General features: G+C 40.1%; 1 protein-coding gene across 5 annotated transcripts in view; it reads left to right on the top strand.

Annotated features, from left to right (window-relative positions):
- The first annotated feature begins 120 nt into the window (after positions 1–120).
- Positions 121–12,697, top strand: part of prr36a (proline rich 36a) — a 28,065-nt gene continuing 15,488 nt past the window's right edge. For 2 of the 5 annotated variants that reach the window (XM_077246337.1, XM_077246338.1), the window contains exon 1: positions 158–463. The gene's annotated coding sequence lies outside the window, so the exon portion shown is untranslated. Of the gene's footprint in view, positions 464–4,723; positions 4,744–12,697 lie in introns of those variants that run through there. The other 3 variants (XM_077246339.1, XM_077246335.1, XM_077246336.1) reach the window with 3 other exon arrangements.

Raw genomic sequence — 12,697 nt, 5'->3', positions numbered from 1 at the left:
TTTTTTGTGTCGACAAATATCAATACATTATTTTTCTCAGGTATTTATATGTGTTGAGTTGCTAGTCCTCAGTCATGCTGAACGCGAGATGGGCGGAGCCATAGTTTGTAAAGTGACATCACTGCACTTTGAAGTGAATTTCGGTACTTGACCCCATTGGATGAAAACCGGGAGTCCGATGGGCTTTTTGGTGGCTTGTTCCTTTTTAGTGTCTTAATTGCCACGTTAGTATTTGTTTAACTTCCTTCACATTGGTTTCAGCTCAAGGTGAAACGCGAGAGTAAAGCAGCGGGCTGAGATAAAGGTGTTTTTTGCACGATTAGTAGCCTATATTTTAAGCAGGTTGCACAAGGAACCTCACGGCTCCCGTATCACCTTGTCGCCGGTGTGAAGTCGTGGATTGCCTGCTTTTCCAGAGTGAAGCAGAGGAATCGAAACGGGACGCTTTTAAAATCATCTGAAGGTAAATTAATGGCATTTTAGAGCATGTTTACTTTGCTTATCTTTCAACCTGTTTGCCTGGTTCAAATTCCCTGTTCATATTGTCACTTCATTCGGGACCAAAATCAACTTGGTTTGCATTCGGTTGTCGTTCTGAATATTTTCTCGTATCAGGTTCGGTTTCGTTCGGATTTTGCATGTTTGGGTTGGGCTGGGCATTTAAAGGATGCATCGATTTATACACGCATGGTATAAACTGACTAGCGGCCTGCGCTCCGCTTGTTACACCGATTATTTTTGAATGTACGTTTGTATAAATAAATGTAATCACTGCGCGTGGAGGGCATAGTAATTACTCAAACGTTTCGCGTGGCTGCTGCGGACGGTTACATGTAACGATTCGTGCTCGGATAAAAATTAATCATATTAATGTCCTCGCAGGAACATTTTTTTCCTTGAGCATAAAGGGATCATGTTTTCTACAAAATAGCCTATGAATACAACATTCATCTGTCTTAAATTCAAAGAAATCGTTGCATTTTGGTGGGGGTTTCTATGTAGCCGATTATGATCCGTATAAAATGTTTAGTGCTGTCCTTGAGAATGACAAGATTTGATGTTGAGGAATTCAAATCCTTGTTTTAACCGAAACGCGCATAATATAGGCTAATCGTTCCACTTGACAAACGAATCTAGTAGGCTAACTGTTACGCTGGTCCACAACATAGGCTAGCTGTCCTATGTTATTCTTACCCGCCTCGCCTCTCATTATCCGACTAAACTTCTAAAGCTCAGAGAAAATCGATAGTATAAGTGGACTCTCATGGATTGCCGTTGTGTGGTGTGGTCATGATGTGGACCGCTTATGGTAGCTATCCAGAGCTTGTCTGGTCGATGCACGTTTTGATTTGAAATTATCGTTTGGATCGTGTTGATGTCATTCTGTGTTATCACCTTGCCCTTGCAGCGCCAGTATGTAGATAACAGCGTGTCTCTCATCACACCCTGTCTCTGTTTACATTCTAGGCTTTAGTTCTTGAAGTTCATGACCGCTTTTAGCGCTAATGGCCCGGATATTTACGCGGTCGCTCCGGGAACTGTTGCCCATTCACCAGCAATTCTTTCATGAGCGGTCGTTTTGTGTGAAACGTGTTGATTGTAAGGTGCATTCGGTGATTACTCCCCAATTCACAGGGTTTGCATAAAGAGATGGAAAGCACGTTTTAGAAGTATCTTTAAAATGAGGTAGCCTACTCTCATTAGTTGAAGACAGTCTTCTCATATCAGAGTTAATCCTACACGAGTGGGTCGCCCATCATGGTTGTGGCCATGTTGCGATCACGTGACCAGCGGAATAATGCAATTAACCAGTTAGTAATTTTAACAATACTAATACATTCACTTTTTAAAGTGATTTAAGTCAAACCTCAAAAACTTACCTGTCAGTAGCCTACTTCTAAACAAAGCAAGCTAGCAAACAAAGGTGATCCTATTAAGTCCAAAACTGGTACTACTGGATCAAATATGAGCCAGCTAAATGTAGCCTTTATTAAAAAAACTTGCTAAGTGCATCTTAAGTAATTTGCAAGAGATCAAATTCTTTACAGAGTATTTTTAAGCACCCTTGTCTATGTCATTTAATGTAAATCCACTATGATGTCTGTCTTAAGCCCATAATGGTCACTTTATTGTGTTTCACAGTTGTCTGTAATGCCAACTGTTGTTGTTATCCCCCCCCCCAACCCCCCAAACCCCCAAAAACCCTTGTCTGACCTGGCCAAACAATCCAGAGCTAAAACCTAGTACATAATGAAAATGGGCTTTTCATTGAAAATGTCTACTTGTCTTGTCCAAAAATGTATGATAGCCCCTCTCTGTTTCAACGTGTGTCAGGTCAGTCAGAATAGTGTTGAGCAGGGACAGCTGCTGTCAATGGTTGTTTTACCAATCTCTTGCTGCTCCATTAGACTTAGGTTTTTTAGCCGATAGTGTTATGTATCGATTGATTGTGCCTTTTATTGCATCCAGCTAATGATTTCATCACTTGAGTCATCTTGGGCTGGAACCAAAACAATTTCTTCATTGTGGTTGAGCTGCACGATTATGACCAAAATCATAATTGCCGATTATTCCCTTGAAATTGTTATTGCGATTTTATTTATTACGATTATCACAATTTACATTGAATATATATAGGCATATTATAATACATGTTTACAGAAAAATTGTTAACACACACAAGTACTGGCCCCCTTTACTTAACATACACATAAATTGTAAGAATGACTCATAGTAAAGACTAGAAAATTATTAGGACTATGCTAAAGCAATTAAATAGCAGTCCCAAACTAGTTTTTGTAAATACAATGTTGATATGAGCCACCACAGTCATTTAATAATATAAAAAATAACACAAAGTGAAAATAAAGTGGCATTTTTGGGATATGGAAACGACAGTTACCATGGTAAATACACAATACTTACAAGACCTGTTAATGAAACGGCTCCTGGTGCATAGAATGAAAATCATACCTGCATGCAAATCCTTCTCAGCTAACACGTGATTTATTGGAATTTAATTTTTTTTTCGTGACTTAAAGGAGAACTCCGGGCAATTTTTAAGTTAATCTTGATCGTTAGACCTTTGTGAGTACTGACTATAGAAAAAAAACGAACCGGATTGGTGCTTGCTACGCGGAGCTGCGACTGCGAATGCCCAGAGCTCCCACCCAGCTAAAACGGCAGCTATGGGGGCATCGACATAAAGAGCGTTTTTTAGCCTCTTAACAGACACAAAATGCAATTAAAATGTCTGTCCATCATGAACAGGGACCCTACATGTGAACAAGATGCGTTTAGCAACTTAGCCATTGTTTCAACTCACCTAAATAGTCTTTTAGACGGCTAGCTGTAGTCTCGCGCTGCAGTCCCGTGCTGTAGCCGGAAAAGGTGAACAATATCCAGGTGGGAGGAGCGTTGATCATGTGCGACGAGTTAAGATCAGAGTTGCTTACAAGTGAAGAAATGGTTCGTGTTTGTGCCTTTCCGAATTGTGACAACAGAATGCGAAAATATAAGAGCTTATATTTTCATCGTCTTCCTTTCCATGACCTCGAGATTCTGCAGTTGTGGCTAGTTGTACTTCAACTTGATGTGCAAACTCCCGTAGAAGTACTACGCGCTAAAGATTACCGCATTTGCAGTGAACACTTTGACAAGGATGACTACACACACTCAACACAGCGGGGCCGTTTGAAGAAAAATGCCATTCATGTACGAAGACTCGTCGCACATGATCAACGCTCCTCCCACCTGGACATTGTTCACCTTTTCCGGCTACAGCACGGGACTGCAGCGCGAGACTACAGCTTGCCGTCTAAAAGACTATTTAGGTGAGTTGAAACAATGGCTAAGTTGCTAAACGCATCTTGTTCACATGTAGGGTCCCTGTTCATGTTGGACAGACATTTTAATTGCATTTTGTGTCTGTTAAGAGGCTAAAAAACGCTCTTTATGTCGATGCCCCCATAGCTGCCGTTTTAGCTGGGTGGGAGCTCTGGGCATTCGCGGTCGCAGCTCCGCGTAGCAAGCACCAATCCGGTTCGTTTTTTTTTCTATAGTCAGTACTCACAAAGCTCTAACGATCAAGATTAACTTAAAAATTGCCCGGAGTTCTCCTTTAATAATTGTGCGTGCACTTGAAGAGTACGCGCTACGAGCACAGTATAACAGCTGACAGGACAGTAAAGTCCGTTTTTCTGAGGTGAAAGACTCTTTATTTCAGCGTACACTTACGTCACTGCCTGGTATGTCATATTGTGCTGGGTTTTCTTAAGTAGTCGTGATCCGCCTCATAACATAATTATGCTCTAAACACACACGCAGAGTGGATTTTCTTTTGTAATCGCGGCTTTGAATGATTACGTAATCGTGGCATCCATAATCGTAATCGCAATTAGAAATTCGATTAATTGTGCAGCCCTGTATTGTGGTGTTGCATTTTGGTGCTGCTCCTCCTCAAGTCTGTGGTCGGTATTTTGGCGATGACATCCGTTTTTTTCACCACAACTGGTGAGTGTGTTGATGAATGTTTATGTGAATAAAAGCCTAAATTCAATCTTTTCATCATAAAGCGATCGAAGAGGAGTTGGTCTAAAACGAATTTGGACTAAAACGCTCAATTCATATGGATTAGTTTTTCAAGCTCTTTATGAACTTTTTTTTAAGCATCAAAGTGGTAGTTGCGTAGCTGTCAATGGAGAGACTGATTGAAAAATATCTTGGGTTTGGAACAACATGAGGGTGAGTAAATATGACAGAATTTATTTTTGGATTAATTAAACCTTTAAGGGTGTTTGTATGCATATCTATTGATGTCCTGGCCAATGCCGCAGTCACAGATTGGACCATTTTAACAAATTTTGAGATGTCTGGTTGGCTTCAGCTTAGTCGTGACCTCATGGTGGGGTGGTTGAGTTGGATAGCTAGGAAGAAGCCCCAATTTTCTGTAGCAGATGAATTAAATAAACCACATCATCAAATCGGTTTGCTTATTCACCAGTTCACTGCCTTACAGATACTCTGATAACCTAGTTTAGTATAAACTTGATGGACTCCACTTCCAGTAATGTGAATTCCAGACAATCATTAAGTCCTGGTACTATTTTGTTTCTTGTGAAATGGCTTCCTGAGTTTTTACCATCGGGATAATCTACTTGGTGCTTGACGTCAGTTTTACATTTGGAAAGAACATTTTGAAATACCCCTTTATTACATTAAATCCTTTCTGGTGGTTTTATAACCCCCAAATCTGCTGAAACCCTGCCACTGACATAAGAGCTTTTAACTGTCAGCAAACCAGTGCTGGATAATTTGGCAGAGAGCTTGTTTGTGTGTGTTTTTTAGCTGGAGCCGATGCCCTGTTTTAATCCTCCTGGGCTCAATTCTATCCATCACAGCGTCCTGGTGTGTGTCCAGTATGCAAACTACACCCAAACCATCACGCCACCATTCACCATCTGTTCTTTCTCTCCTTCCCTCTCTCAAAACTCCCTCCCTCTCAAAACATCATCTGACACTAATCTTTTTTTGTCTGTCTTGAACACGTGAGATGGTTCCAGCTTTCTCTTTACCTAATTTATGCTCACTTAAGTTTCTTCAAAATTCCTTTTACACCACTTTTACTTTTGTCCTGTTTCGTTTTGCGTCCTCTTTCTGTCGAATATCTCATGTTGTTTTGGCTGTGCCCAGCCCCCGTCAGCATGGTGCGCTGCACACAATGGGGAATGTCCTCTCTTAATCCTTACATTACGCATGGCAAAATCAAACCCTGCTGGGTCATTAAGGCCCATTCACACCCTATACTGAGACAACACAGACGGCTCGCTTGTCTGGAGTTAATCCCGTTGGATGAGTGGGAGCAGGGTCGTCACGTTTCTTCCTGTTTATGTGCATCGTTACTACCGTTTCACACTCCCTGAAGTCTGACACTTAAGCTCGACCTCACCCCACACACAATACTGACCCATTAACCTTCCCTACTACACACAGAGTAACCAATGGAAATTACAGTAATAATGACGACAGGTTACTGACCACAATAAGAACTGAAACCTACTAAAGGAATTAGTGGATGGTGGAGATCATTTACAGAAAGTGTTGATTTGTATAATATCAATATGGGTGTATTTTATCTGTAAAGGTGTGTGTTTATGTGTGGAGAATCAGAAAGTCGAGAAATCACACCCACCACTGGTGACTGTTTTATTACTTTGAGCATATTAAAGAACGCCCCCCTTCCTGCAAGGAGACCATTTCACATAGCGGTTTTCACTCTCACAGTTGTGGGTGTATATGAATGTTGCGACTTCCTGTCTCTTGTCTGTATTAAGGAATGTGGTGTGCTCATAAACATGCTGAGATGTAGCTCAGGGAGAAAGATGGGAATCTGGGTTTTCCAGCACTACGCAGCATGTTCCATTTTGTTCTGGGATGTAACTGATATGCAGGCCAAGACAGAATCTGAAGAGAATCATAGTTTCCTTCGCATAAAGCAGCATCGTTCTCAAAATGAGCAGAGTTTATTAAATGTTTTAGCTATTTTGATTATGTTTTAAGCTACTGATAAGTGTTTAGTACTCTGTTGGACATTTGACTGTTTTTAAATCCATTCTGGAGATTTTCCTTTAAAATGAAAACTGAAAAAGTCAGGCCTAGTTATTGGTGGCTGTCGTTTTCTATATGGGAAGTGAAAGTAAAAAGTGAACACTCACAGACTGATGCCCATGCAAATTTCAGAGGTCAGTCAGTGTGCAAATGCCGAACAGTGAATTATCAACTTGAGAGGCAGGTCAGACTTATATAAGCTCAGATGTGTATTCAAAATATTATTTGTAATAATTTTCCATTTCATTATTTGCAGATTTTCTGATATCATTCTAAAGTTTAAGGTCAGTAAGTTAGTTTAATTCAGAAAGGATGCACTAAATATGTTAAAGATTTCTAATTAAAAAAAAATCATTCATCAGAAAATGTCCTGAAAATTATTTAAAACATTAAGCAGCACAACTGTTTCTGAAGGATCACGTGACACTGAAGACTGGAGTAATGATGCTGAAAATTCAGCTTTGTCATCACAGGAATAAATTCTTAAATGTATTGCAAAAGATGTTTTAAATTTCAATATTTCACAATGTATATTACTGTTTTATTGTGCTGGCACCCTTCTGAAACCTTAAATGACAAATGGGACACCGTACGGTCTCATGGACACGTGCGTTCAGCAACCATTGTAAGTCCACAAGATTGAAAATGCATATGAAGTGTGCCATTTCTGAAGCCTAGTTCACACTACATGATTTTAAAACGTCGGGCTGAACTGTGCGGTTCACACTACATGACTTGCTCTCTGAGAAATCAGGAGTGTTCAAGTTGTTGAGCTGTTCACACCACACGACACAGCATGATTGATCCGCAACAGGAGGTAACGCACTACACGAGTTGACAACAACTCTGTCACCCAACGATTCTATCTTGTCTACAAATCTATCTGTCTAATGTCTATCTTGACGCGAAACAGCACGCGCCAATACACAGCAAAGAACAACACAACACGCGAATATGGACGTCAGACAGAAACTAGTGCTGCAAACTGTTTGCGCGATGATTTGCTCTGAGAAAAAACGCAAAAAAAGAAAAAATAAGAGAGTATGGGGGAAAGAGTGGATCTGCATACGCGAAGAGCAGGTCTGTGCTACAGAGAGAGTTGGAGGTGAGTACAGCATGTTTATAGCCTATCGGAGATGTAGCTGCATGTTTATGTTTAGCTGATGGCAAAAATTACGTATTTACCCGGTGACCTCAACTCATGCGCTGCTGTGATTGGCTGTTGCTCATGACATCAGTGAGATTGAGTTGTGCGACAGCTCTGGATATCTAGCATGCTAGATATTTTTCTAGGCTCGGCGACGCGTCTGCGAGGCGTCTGCGAGGGTCTTTGATGCGTTGTTGGCTCTTTCATACTAACAGATTGGCAAGCGTTCATCGCTCACTAATCCCCCGCGATTTGCACGCGATAACACCCTGACCTGTCGGCGAGCTCAACGATTTGCAAATCGGGCTTAAATCGGGCTTAAAATCATGTAGTGTGAACTAGGCTTGACAGGGCTGTAATTGTAGCGTAAGCTCAGGTGAGAATTAACGAGTATAGACCAAAATGAACGAATTTGAAGTCTAAAACAATAAGTTTTAAAGAGGATTTTGATATAAGAGAAAAGGAGCTACATTCTATGCCCATGTCAGAGGTCAGAACTCGACCCTCTCGTGAACGTTATGGATGGATGGATGCGCTTTTTGGAGCTGCAAAAACTCAGGCACAAAACTGGGGAAAGCCAGGATATTATTTAATATATCTCTGATTGTGATTGGCTGAAAAAAAAAAGTCATATACACCTGGAATGTCTTGAGTGTGAGTAGCTAAATTATGGGATAATTATTATAATATTATTCCTTTAAGAAAAACTGTCGTTTGCTATGCAAGCTCTGTTTTGGACCTGCCAATTGAAAGATGCACAAAGCATGATGATAACCTCAAATAACAGCTTCATGCACATTATCATTTTAGGTTTTGGTAAGAACAGTCTCATGGAGTCAATGTGGGAGTCCGATGACTAATTGACTGTAATGTATAGGGAGTAAAAGAGATGGAATAGGAGGGGTGTGTTGCTGCACTCTTTCAGTGTTTTCATGTGTTGATCTCTTTGGAGTGCATGTGCCAGTGGTAGTGTTGTGAGAGCACTGCCTTGTATGGGCAGATTGTAAGAGGGGTATGTGTTTGTGTCGTTTCTGTCTGCTTTTTTACACCTCTGGTGAAATCCATTTTGTTATTCGATCTCTCATCCCATTCCGATTATTTTTCCGTTTTGCCAACATTAAGTTACAGATTATAACTTTCTTGTGAAATTACAAGTTAAAACAAAACTTAACAATTAGAATGAGGATATAGATATTTGTTAAACAGAGGTCTGGGTCCCGCTGCTGGCTCTTATTACAAGAATGCAGGATGTGGCCAACTACAGCTGCGTGGAAATAGCTGCATGTCTGTCTATGACAGTTGGTTATGGCTCGGCCCTGAAGAGCTGGAAGCCCTGTGCAGGAATTCGGGTTTGCAAGGTCTCTCTATTTGTTCCTTATTCGTTTTGTATCAGTTTCTCTTGCACATTCTCTAGAATGTGACATTTGCTTTGTGCCTGTGTGCGTCTCTAGCTGTCGTCTGCAGATGTTTCTGAACTGCTTAGTGGGACGCTGTCACAGCACAGCAAAAGTCCATCAAACCACTACACTAAGTAAAAGGACACACACTTTGGAAAGGACGTCCCCATGTGGAAAGCAGTTTTATTAACTTAATTCAGCTTCATTTATTCCAGATCTGATAACGCCAGAAGTTTATTTTAGGGCTAGGTTTAGGATTAGGGAAGCACGTTTTAAATTGTCCTCATGGCACCTTTATAATCCTCAGTCTATACAGTATATTCCCTTATCCAAACAAATAACAGATTAAGATATTGCACAAGACAGGCATGGGGTTTAATGAGAGGCAGACAAGGTTCCTACTTTCACTGAAAAACTGCAAATATAAGTAATTTTTTTAAATCATGTTCTCCAAGCTTGGAAAATCATACATTTTCCTAGTTATGCTGTGCTCTACAATATCATATCAGCTATTGTTTGCTCTTAAACCATGGTTATTTGTTTAAATTTGAGAGTGACTTGTTTCTTTGAGTCAGTTCTTTTAAAGGGTCATTCCACCGGTGAAGACATGAATGTATTGAAAGTGTGTCATGTATGTAGTAGAATAGTATCATACATTTCTAATTTGGGACCTTCTTGGCCGATAAAAGGCAGAAAATGACTTTTTAGTGCTTGTGGATTGTAGACAACAATCTCCATAGTGCATTGCAATGCTCAGCTCCGCAGGCCACTCCCACTACTCCTTGCCACAGTAGCAAGCATAACTGCAAGATATTTGTGCAATGAACCTGCCACGTTAGCGTGTTAACAAAATGAAAATAAACTTACTTTACAGAAAGACGACCATTTGACTCTGTAGGCTTTGGCTGACGTTGCCAGTTGACCTTAGGTATTCTAAAGTAGGTCTCCAGGACGTCGCTATCCATATGGGGTGCAAAACTCAGGTGAGCAACAACACACACGTCCGTGTCATCCTCCGATTCCGTAATTTCGTCAATTAGGCTCCTCGTCCGCGGCAGGCAGATCGTCTGCATCGGCTGTGGTGACAGCAGCTTCAGCTGCCTCCTGTTCCTCCATAGCCCTCAGCTGCTCGTCGCTATACTGTGGCTCATAAAGGTAGCCACGAACATCCGTTTCTACCATAAATTCTTCAAAATCCAGATCCTCCATAATGCATCCGTCTGCGTGAAGTACCTTCGTCCATATATTCAAAAAGTTTCTGCCGCTGAAATCAAACGCACTAGCACTGATCTTTGATAGGTCTGTTAGCGCATTAGGTCCAACCCCCTATGGGCGGGTTTGAAAGGGTGGGAACTAGTGCTTGTAGTCTTTACAGAAATCCCCCCCTTTAACACTTCCTCCTACAATGACGTAAAATGACAATTTTTGCGTCATTGTAGGTGTAAGTGAAAAAGGTAAATGGAGGATTTCTCTCGTCTCAGGGGAAAATGAAAGAGTGTTGCACGACCATTCAATAGTATGACTGGATTTCTAACAATGGAAATCTTAATGCAAATGGGTGGAGAGTCCCTTTAAATGAATTGGTTGATTTGGTTCATGCATCAGTCTGAAAGACTCATTAGCAGATCAGTCTTGAATCAAATAGATGAATGGCTGAAAAGGCCATGGAAAATCACAGAAATGTGTTAGTCAAAGTGTTTTCTGTTAAAAATAGACATTCTTTATTGCCATCTGTGGTTCCATGAAGAACCGTTGACATCCATGGAATGTTTCTATTGCACAAAAGGGTCTTTACAGTAGAAAAAGTTTCTTTAGATGTTAAGATGTTCTTCACACACACAAAAAATGTTTTTTCTAAGAACTGTTCAATGAAAGGTTATTTGAGGGATCCAAAATAGTTCTTCTATTTGGCATCGGTGTGAAACCTACTTTTGGAACTTTAATTTTTAATGGTGAACTGATTTGGTTTGGATGATAAAATAGGCTTTTTTTCATGAGCACCTGAATGTTCTCAAATGCTTTTGCTGTTAGATTTCCCTGATAGTTCTCATTTTCATTTAGTTTAACTTGATGTACAAAAATAACAAACTAGTACTACTACTGAAACAATTTTTTTTAATAACTTTATAGACATGAAAAACAAAGCAAAGATGCTTAAACTTTAAGATAAAAATGGAAAATATAAACTTAAAACTAATTTAAAATGGTAATAAGAGGTGAGAGAGATAGTGATATTCATGGGGAAGCTGAACTGTGATGTAAAACAGCTGGATTCATTGCTGCAGATATTCTCTTTGTTTCTAATTATCTGTGCTATTCAACAATTTTTACCTTTTTACTCCTCTCTGACTAAATTGGATCTCTTTTTTTGAATGTCCCCTGGTTGATCTTCACATCCACATGGAGACACAGCAGCAGGGCCGCTGGGTAATTTCTGTGCTGTCCTAGGTAGAACGATGACCTCCCATTTCATCATCTTGGCCTGTAGGATGACAAGTTTTTAAGAACTTGTCACCCATCTTCTTTGTTTTCTGTCTTTTGAGTGACTTCCTTCAACATTTTTAGTCACAGCTTTGCTGTTTGTTTTCCTCTTCTTAAATCTGTCACACACACTTGAGCCCACTCATCTCCTGCATGATGATGATTTAAAATTTGATTTCTCTGCTTGCCTCGTCATTGTTACTTCATCCCACTATTTTCTCCTTTCTTTATTTGCTCTCTGGATTGGTGGCTTGGGCTTGTTGAAGAGCCAGAACAATAGCTCAGCTGCTTGGGCCATCTGTATGGCTGCAGACGAAGAACAGATCTGATGCAGAGGAGGAGGGGAAGGAGAATGGAGGAAAGAGGGGGGTTGTGGTTATGTGGTGAAGGAGTAAGACAAGAGGATTCTGAATAAAGGAGTTTGGAGAGGGGTGAATGGGTGCAAAGACCCCCTCTCCACCACATTGACCCTATCCTTCTTTCTTAGAGCCCAAATTCCACAATCTTTTTTGCTGACAAGCTTTTGCATCACTCCCTGAAGGAAACAAAAAAAACTTGCATAGTGCAGGTTTCCAGTAAAAGAGTTATATTGAAATTTTCTTTTAGAATTCTACCAAAATTTAATTTGGGTTTATTTATGAGACATGAAAAGTTGTGGATTTGAATCTGTGTTGAGTGCAAAATATGTCTACTGTGTGGGACATGGGTGTTGCAAGGTGACATCATCTCTGTTTACACTTGGCAGACAGGAAATTACTAGTTTGAATTAACCAGTAGATGAAACCTACAGTCGAGATAATGGCATCATATTTCTGTATAGCAGGTGGTGGTGGTGGCTCTGTGTATATAATCCACACAAATCAAAGCTATAAATCATCTTAATATCCTGGTGAATGAAATGAGTGAGAAGTGAATGGCAATGTTATACGTTGTAAAATATACAGTTATTATATTATATTATATATTCCAGTAATACATGGCAAATTGTCACTGTATTTCTGGCAACCACAGTTGACTTTTTTATTTTATTTTAACAGGATACTTTTATAGTATTTCATTCTATATT

The sequence above is a fragment of the Siphateles boraxobius genome, unplaced genomic scaffold, assembly GCF_051911475.1.
Source record: "Siphateles boraxobius isolate OS27281-9 unplaced genomic scaffold, OSU_SipBor_1 29, whole genome shotgun sequence".
NCBI lineage: Eukaryota > Metazoa > Chordata > Actinopteri > Cypriniformes > Leuciscidae > Siphateles > Siphateles boraxobius.
This window is presented reverse-complemented; position numbering and strand designations above follow the sequence as displayed.